Source organism: Pteronotus mesoamericanus, unplaced genomic scaffold, assembly GCF_021234165.1.
Source record: "Pteronotus mesoamericanus isolate MK-2021 breed Mesoamerican mustached bat unplaced genomic scaffold, CSHL_Meso_final scaffold_174, whole genome shotgun sequence".
Classification (NCBI taxonomy): domain Eukaryota; kingdom Metazoa; phylum Chordata; class Mammalia; order Chiroptera; family Mormoopidae; genus Pteronotus; species Pteronotus mesoamericanus.
The window spans coordinates 13,234,226-13,243,611 of NW_026555309.1; the positions used below are offsets into that span (position 1 = coordinate 13,234,226).

General features: G+C 40.5%; 1 pseudogene; it reads left to right on the forward strand.

Moving 5' to 3' along the window:
• Positions 1–8,852, forward strand: part of LOC129084133 (histone deacetylase 6-like) — a 51,310-nt pseudogene extending 42,458 nt beyond the window's left edge.
• The last annotated feature ends 534 nt before the right edge of the window (positions 8,853–9,386 follow it).

A 9,386-nucleotide genomic window follows, 5' to 3' on the forward strand; every position in this document is an offset into this window, starting at 1 on the left:
CTAAAAAAAAAAAAACAACTATTAACCCTTTTTTAGATGTGTTGCAAATACTTTCCTTTTCCATTACTTATCCTTTAAGTTTTTTTAATATGTATATTACTATATAGTCTTAACTGTTTAATATAGTCATATTGTCAATATTTTACTTTATAGCTTCTGGGTTTGAAAATGTTACTTAAGGGTAAGAAAAATATTATTTTGTGTTTTCTTCAAAAGCTCCTTAGATTTTACATATTGATTTTTAACTCACCTGACTTTTTTTTGTATAACGTGTGAAATAAAGCTCTATATTTGTTTTATTTCAAGTAATAGTAGTCCATGTACCTTATTTTCCCCTTATTTTCAATTTAGAAATGTATATTTCTAAATTGAAATATCAATTTAATCATAGATTACATTGTTAGACAAATATATACATTTGTTTCTAGAATGCTCATTTTATTTCATTGATCTACTTGGTTATTTCTGTGTTGGTGCCATTTTGTTTTAATTGCTGAGACTTTACAATGGATTTAAATTTTTAATATTTTATAATGGATTTTGACATTTAAAAAATAAATAAAATCGATCTGCATTTTTTTTTTTTTTAAGAAAGAAGGAACTCCTGTTTTGCGACAACATGGATGGAACTGGGAAATATTATGCTAAGTGAAATAAGCTAGTCAGTGAAAGACAAATACCATATGATCTCGCCTATAATTAAGCAAGATAAACTAATGAAGAAAATAAACCACAGGCATGGTAACATGGAGCAGACTGAAATGGACCTGAAGGGATGGGGAAAGAGAACAGTGGTAGAAAGAAGGAGAAGGGACTAAACAAAGAACATGTATGAATGACCCATGGACATGGACAACAGAGTGGGGATTGACTGTGGGAGAGGGGGGCAGGGTAGGATGTATGAAGGAAGGCAAAGGGGGAAAATTGAGACAATTGTAATTGAATAAACATGACTTAAAAATTAAAATAAAAAAAAAAGAACGCTATTTGTGAATGGGCCTGTCTTGCTTCGAAGCTATTTTCTTTTCCATGTATTCTACTCCGCTAGAGAAACCTAAGATGTTTTCAGATATTATGACTTTGAATGTTATGTTGGTGAGCAGAACATGTAATGTTGCAAATATATACATATATATATATATATATATATATATATATATATATTTTAAGATTTTATTTATTTATTTTTAGAGAGAGGGAAGGGGGGAAAGAGAGGGAGAGAAACATCAATGTATGGTTGCCTCTTGGGTACCCGCTGTTGGGGACCTGGCCTACAACCTGGGCTTATGCCCTGGCTGAGAATTGAACTCATGACCGTTTGGTTCTCAGGCCAGCACTCAATCCACTGGGCCATACCAGCCAGGGCTCATGTTGCCAATATGAGGATAACACTACTGCTGCTGCCACCACCACCACAACTACACTACTTCTTATGTCTTTACGATGATATAAAATACCTCTGAAACTTTAGGGGAGGGTGAAAAAGTGGTGAACTCTATTCATTTTTGAAAGGAGATGGGCACAACTAACTGTTCTCTGCTATGAATTTTTATCTACATGCTCCACTTATTCTGCTGAAGTCACCTCCAGAATATGATATGACTTGTCCTTTATTTTCACTTTCAATAAATGCTTATTAAAGGCCTACCACTTGTCAGTTACTGTGCTGGGGACTGGAGATAAAATGATAATTAAGCTGGACATTTTAATGGCCTAATATTTATATCTATCTATATCTGTCTATCTATCTGCACATGTTTAAAAAGCTAAATAATACTACAAAGTTAACAAAGTAAAATGGTTCCCTACCAGTTGCCCCTCATTGCTAATCAGACCCCTTCTAACTGGCAAGTAGTTTTTAGCTGTTTTGGATCTTTTTCAGTTTTTAGTCCTTTTGTAGCTGTTTCTTTATGCATTTACACACCTTTGTATTTCTAAATAATGTGTGTCTACTCCTATTTTTAATTTATATATCTTCTGCTGACTTTTTAGACTTAATTTTTTGTGATTCACCACTCTGTTTCACTGTTCATTATTCATTATTAGGCCTATGCCAATATTTTTTACAAAGAGCATTGTTGTATGATTGTTTCCTTTTTTACTTATTTTTACTAAAGTTAATAGTTTTTCCACTTGACATCGTTCTTCTAATAGTTTTTATTAGCCTTTTAGCACTGTTTTTATTAACATTAAGACATTTATCATTTTTTTTTCCTTGGAGAATTTCTTTGAGAAATTCTTTCATCTGAACTTCCCAGACAATACCTTGTTTTCCTTTTTCAATAATGTTTGGAATCCCTTTACCTTTTCTCAATTTTTTTACTTGGTTCCTGAAATTTATGCATTCCTCCTTCTTGATTTTACTCCCTTGTTCAAAAGAGGGCATATTTCAGTAGTTTAGTTAGATTCAAAACGTAATAAAGTTACGAAGGGCATCGTGAAAACTCCCCAAATCTGCCTCCTAAACTGCACTGCTCCAGTCTGAATGCGTGACCTTTGTGGCTTCTCCTTTCATGACAAATACCCTTTCTTTTTGTTCAGTTTTCGATTCTTTTTCTCCCTCTCTCTTTTTTCCTTTTCTTCCTCTCTCTCTAATTCCTTCTCTTCCTCTCTCTTTTCTGATTCCTTAGTTTATTCCCATATTTTAGTGACAGATATTTTTCATCATCTTCATAAGGGAGGCATTTATTTTTGCATGTGGCATGTCTAAAAATGTATTTATTTTACCCTGACACTAGATTGAATATTTGGCTGGCTATAAAATTTTAGGTTATAAATACCTTTACTTCAGACTTTTGAAAGCATTAATCTACTGATTTCTTGCTTCCGGTATGCCATTCAGATTACTCTTCCTTTAGATGTGTCCTGATTTATTTAAATAAGTGTGTGGAACTTTTACTCTCAGGCTTCTGAAATTTCACAGTGACTTGCCTTGATATGAATCTACTTACTTACTTTCATCTATTTTGTTCGGCATTTTATGGGCCTTTTTCTATGGTTTGCAGTTGTGTGAAATCTTCTTGCATTCTTTCCCCTCTGTTTTCTTTGTATTTACATTCTGAAAACCTATTATTTAAACATTGAAACTTTAGAAATAATGCTCGTAATTTTTATCTTTTGTTTTCCATCTCATTGATTTTTAATTTATTTTTATTTTTTTTTTTTTAAAAAAGATTTTATTTTTAGAGGGAGAGGGGAAGGAAAGAGGGAGAGAAACATCAATGTATGAGAAACATCAACCTGTTGCCTCTCGCATGTCCCCACTGGGGACCTGGCCTGCAACCCAGGCATATGTCCTGACTGGCAATCGAACCTGTGACCTTTATGTTCACAGGCCAGCACTCATTAATTTACTTTTATAAAAATTGAGCTAACATTGTCTTTCAGCCCCCTATTGAGTTTTTCACTTTTTTCTCTAATACGGCAAAATTTCCAAAGTCCCTTTTTATTGTCAGTAATTTTTTTATAGTATTGACTTGTTTCATAGGTGAAATGTAGTTTCTTATCTTTCAGAGAATTGTAATGTCAGTTGTTGGATTGTTATTGTTGATGTTTTTTCCCCCTACACAGTTTGTTTTCTCCAAGTTGCTTTTTGTTTGTTTGTTTGTTTGTTTGTTTTACTCTCTAGGCTTCATATGAGGCTTCATATGAGAAGTTTATCTCATATGTCTATTTATTCTTGATTGTCTGCTCATGACTAAGATTGGTGCACTAACAAGTGGAGGCTATGAGCAGAGCTCTCTGAATTTGAGCTTCTCTGCCAGATAAATTCGGCAAGATATTTCTTTTAAGAATTTCTAGTGTCAGTATCTTTAGGCCCATCTGTGGGGTGGGAGGAGAGTTGGTTAGAACTCTAGAGGAGTCACCTTCTCCTGCTTAGAGAGCAATAGTTAGCTGCAATGGCTTTAGAAGTCACGTGGAGGAAGAGGGGTGGTGCCTCCTGCCTTTAGCATTGAACATATATGGACACTTAATTTTTCTCTTTTTAATATGCATCCATCTGTTCCACTGTGCCAAAGACCCTTTCTTCTCTCCAGAGAATAAACTTCTAGTCTTTTGGCAGAGGTAGTGGTGATATGAGAGTGAAAGCAAAGAAGGATCTAATCACTTCTCTAAAGCCTTCAGCAATCTTCCCCAAGGACAGACAGATTTTTTTTGGTCTTTCTGACTCCCTTTCTTCCTGCCTTTCAAAACTGAGCAGGGAGCTGGTTTCATTGGAATAATTCAGCTCACTAAAATACAGGGAGAATTCAGGTTGTTTTGGCAGCCAGAGTATGGAAACTCCTAAACTATGGTCCAGGGCCAGGACACTTCTTTATTCCATAGAAAAAGAGATGTCTGCTCTCCCTCCTCAATCAAGCCTATGAATATGTGTGTTCATGTCTCATTTGCAATATCAGTAGTAGTGTGGAGTATCATATACAGGTTGTGTTGTTCTCAGTTTTTCCACTGTCTGTTTGGGATTTGGCTTTCTTTTGTCTCCTAGGTTTCGTACTCCTGGTCTATACTCTTTCTGGCTTCGAACATTTTATCGCTCAAATCTTTTCTTTTGCTTTCTACATTTTTGTGGCATATGTCTATTTTTAGGAAAAACATTCTTTGCTATAGTTTTGGTGAAATTTAGGGTGTATAATTTTTTCAAACTGTCTTCTTAACCCACAATTGGGCATTTGTTCTCATTACTACATCTTTAGCATCTAGTGCAGTGCCTAGCACATAACTGGTACTCAACAAAGTTTGTTGACCTCAGTTCACATTACCTTTAATTCTAATACTGTTAACAGGTATTCTGGATATCTACACAGGGTTGTTATTAGCCTCAAAGAAGTGATATTCTGTATCTCAAAGTACCATGTAATTTGGATATAACATAGAACTATGTGTTTGATTCTATGGTAGTGCTTTACATACATCATTATTATTTGCTAAATACATAAAAGTGCTATCAATATTTCTGTTTTATTACCTTTTTCTCTTTATTCTCTACTCTTGTTTTCCTTCTTAACAATCTAAAGTACAAGGTTTTCCTGCTTTGTTGTTGTTTTTTAAAAAAAAAGCCACATAAAAGTCTTCATTTTTTTCCAGAACACATAAATTTCCCATGTTAGATATGGTTATTACAATGATAAGATCAACTGCTAGACAACCAGAATTATACCTACTCTAATTTTACTTCATTGAAACACACACATTATTTCCCTTGGTTACCTGGTCTGAAACTTTATTCTACTTTTATAAAATGGTTGAGGCATCCCAGCCTTGGGATATTAATCAAACTTTTAAGTTCCCATTAAGACCCCAAGCTTATATTACTTGATTGAACTTCTATTCTAAAATAAAGCTAGCCCTAAACTGAATTTTATTTGCAGAAAATACATGGGTATTCATAAGGCTTCTACGCAGATTAGAAAAAAAGTGGAAAGGAGTACATTAAGTTACAAAAACTTTGTTTTATAAATTAAACACACATGAAAAGGGAGTCTGGGATGGGGCTGGGATGTGGGGTTCTCATGTTACCCCAGCCCCTTCAGTCACCTCCACCATACCCATAAAACCTCCTCAGGGGTTAAGTCTCCCTGACCGTGACCTCCACTGGCCAGGATTTCACCACAACTAGGCACAGAAGGAGTAGGTATAACCCCTACTCAACCCCCCATGACTCCAACATCATCTCCAAGTGAGATGTTAAGAAGCGTGCCATACTTTGCTCTACCCACAGACTAGCAGAAGTTAAGAAGAAAGGTAAAATGAGGAAGCTTAGCAAAGAAGAAACTAAGACCTAATCATGGGCTGCAAGGATTGGATTTAAACTTAGAAGCCAAGACTTGATTGGTGTTTGATGAGCAGCTAAATAAATTGCACTGCCTCTGGGATGACAGCTTCCCTGAAGGCCCTGAGTAGCTCCATACAATTGGGGCAGCTAATCCAGGAGGGCCCCTTGGACTGCTGCATGTCCTTTCAGGCACGGTTTACTGAAAAGGAAAAGCTTACATTGATTCACAGTCCAGAATACATTAATCTATTGGAGACAGTGCAATACAGGAATGAGGGAGAACTCTGCATCCTAGCAGATACCTATCACTCAGTTTGCCTGCATTGGAACTCAGTCACCTGCACATGCCTGGCCTCGAGCTCCATCCTGAGGCTGGTGAATGCAGTCTTGGGAATGAAGATCCAGAATGACATAGCCATCATCAGGCCTCCTGGATACCGTGCCCAAGCATAGTCTTATGAAATGGGCATTGCACGTTTAACGATGTGGCTATGCATCAACAGCAACAAAAGCATGGTAATCACAGGGTTCTTATCATGTATGGGGATTTACACCATGGTCAAGGAACACAGTTCACCTTTGACCAAGACCTCAGTATGACCTATATCTCCATTTACCAGTATGAGAAGGGTTGGTTCCGGTCCCCCCTGATGGCCTCTAACAGGTTTCAGCCAAGGCCGGGGATACACCATCAATGTGCCTTGGGACCAGGTGAGGACACAAGATGCAGACTACAATGCCGCTTTCCTGAAAACTTTGTGATTTTGAGTTCCAGCTTCAAATGGTCCTTGTGGTCACTGAATTTGTTGCCTCCCAAGGGGAACTCAAGAGTAACATGGCCACCACTCCAGTAGCTACCCCACCTGCACATGGGTCTGGCAGAGGCATGCTGATCCTGCCACTGGAGGGTGACTAGAACTCCTGTTCTCTGGCTGTGGGTGTCAGTGTCTCACTTCAGTTCCACACCCTCTTGGGAGACCCTTGCCCTGTGCTAGGATCCCCTCATCCCCTTGCTCTAGGCCCAGTTACTGTCTTGCACTTCAGAAGCCCTGGAACCCTTCTGGCAGGTCCTTGTGATTCAGGTCAGACCATGGAGAAGGAACACATGGAAGGGGACAATGTAGAGGAGAAGGAGGAGGGCCCATGGAAGCCCCCTTTGCTCCCAATCCTGATGTGGCCGCTGCTGCAGGCTCACAAGGGCCTGATCTCTGACCAACATATGAGGGGTCACTATAACTTGTGGGACAACCACCACTCTGAGATGTCTCAGTAAGTCTCATGTATCATGTGCTGTCTTGGTTTGAAGGAGCTGGGTCTTGCAGGGTGCTGCCTCATGCTGCCTGCACATCTCCCACAGATGCTGAACTGTTCATTTGTCATAGAGATGAGTACATTGGATCATCTACAAGACACAAGGGAGATGAAGATCTGAAAGCTGCATGGCGAGGGCACCACCTTTGACTCCATTTGTAGTATATCTGCTCCAGTACCTTCTCCTGCATGCAGCTGGCCACTGGTACAACATGCTGCCTTGGTGACAGGAAAGGTTTTGAATGGTGTTGCCATAGTACCTTCTCCAGGACACCATAAAGAGAAGTGATTTCTGCTTTTTCAACTCTGTGGTGGTGGCTACTTACCATGCCCAGGCCATCAGTAGACATGCGCTGTGGATCCTGATCATGGACTGGGATGCCCATCACCACAATGGAAATTAGTACAGACTTGAGGAGGACCCCAGCATGCTTTACAATTCTCTGCACCAATATGATCATGGCACCTTCCTTTCCATGGGGCATGAGGCCACCAGCAACCAGATGGACCAGGCTGCAGGCTCAGGGTTCACCATCGACATGGCCTGGAATGGGTCTGTACTGGTGACACTGAGTGCCTAGCTGCCTGCCATCATCTGCTGCTTCCTGTTGCTTATAATTTTAACCCAGAACTGGTGCTGGTTTCGGCTACCTTGATGAAGCATGGGGGTACTTTCTGGGGGGCTGCCAAGTGTCACCTGAGTGCTGCGACCACCTCACCCATCTGCCGTTGGGCCTTGCCAATGGGCTGCAATATCCTAATCCTGGAGGGTAGCTATAATCTGGGAGCACATGGTTGCCTGCACCTGCATCCTCTTTGGATACTCGTTACCCCAGCTAGTCCCACTGTGCCTCCCACTGTCAGAGCCTTGGCCTTGATCAGTTAAACCATCCAAGTCCATCATGGATACTGGTGTCACTTGCAAATCATGAAAGTAGAAGGCAAGGAGGGACCCTTCAGTTCTAAATCAACTACCAAGGAGGTGCCCCAGCCAGCCAATTCTGGATTAGCTGAGGGGTTGACCATACCGGATGGGAACATTGTGGATGAGGACATGCAGAACCTTAACATGATCTGAGTAAGCATCTATTCCAGCCCAGACTAAGTCAAAGACAGCCGTGGTGGGGCTCCCTTAGGACCTGTTCTCAGTGTCTGTTATGTAGAGAAGCCACACGGGACCAGACCATCTAAGAGTAGCTGAGCCAATTCAAACCCCACCAGCCTCATGAACTGACAGCCAGACCCCTCCAACCTCACCTGTGTGAGGGGCCACACCCCAGACATCCCACAGAAAGCTGAATCTCAGAATCTTGGAACCAGACAATGAGACTCAGGAGGCTGCAGATTCTCGGATCCTCGGAAAGGCAGCTGGAGGTTGAGACAAGAATGATTCAGTGCTCATGCAGTCCTTTGGGGAAGCTGACTAGGCCACATTTACGCAGTGACAGCATTGCCCTGGTGTCCCCATTTGGTGGCAGTATGCCCCATTCCTGAGGCAGGCCTGAACAGCACCCAACCTTGGCAGGACTCAGGAGCACTCCAGGAAAACTGGGTGTGTCTCTCTTGCTATATTGACTGCAGTTGCTAGGTCACTGCTCATAGGTCCCAGCACCATAAAGGTTAAGCATACCTGCTGGTTCTCAGCTACGTTGACCTGTCTACTTCTTGTTACTAACGTCAAGCCTGTGTCCACCACCAGGCTCTCCTAGATGCGAAGAGCATCGCCCACCAGAACAAGTTTGGGAAGGACATGCCCTACTTACACTAACTCCCAGAACGTGCTCCTTTTCTCTACCTTCTGAAGCCCAAGAGAGACCAGCCTTAGTTTATTCCAGCCTGTATCTTGGATGAGGGGCAGCCTCCTTTCCATCCTGAAAACCCTTTATAACTCTCCGAAGGTGCCGATTTAAGTGTAAATACCTGTAAGAAGGCTGTGGTTATAAATTGGAACTCTCCCCCTGCTCACTACCTGCTCCAACTACTCTATCTACTCTGCTCCAGAAGAAAACAAGGGCAGTTCAGTGGCCCCAAGAGGGAGATGACATCAGGAAGATAACACTTTGGACAGAGGGAGCATCACCTGGCAGGTATGGCAGGGTTGCATGTATAATAAAGTACAAGCTGTTACAGAATAAAATAAAATTAAATTAAATTAAAATAAAATAAAATAAACACACTGGTGCTCCCATATTCAGCAACTGTGGAGTTCTAGAGCAGTGCAAAAAAAAAAATGTGCATCACGTTTCTATGCTGCCTAGATCAATTATAACTGATAAAACCAAGAAGAATTTTTGGATTCAAG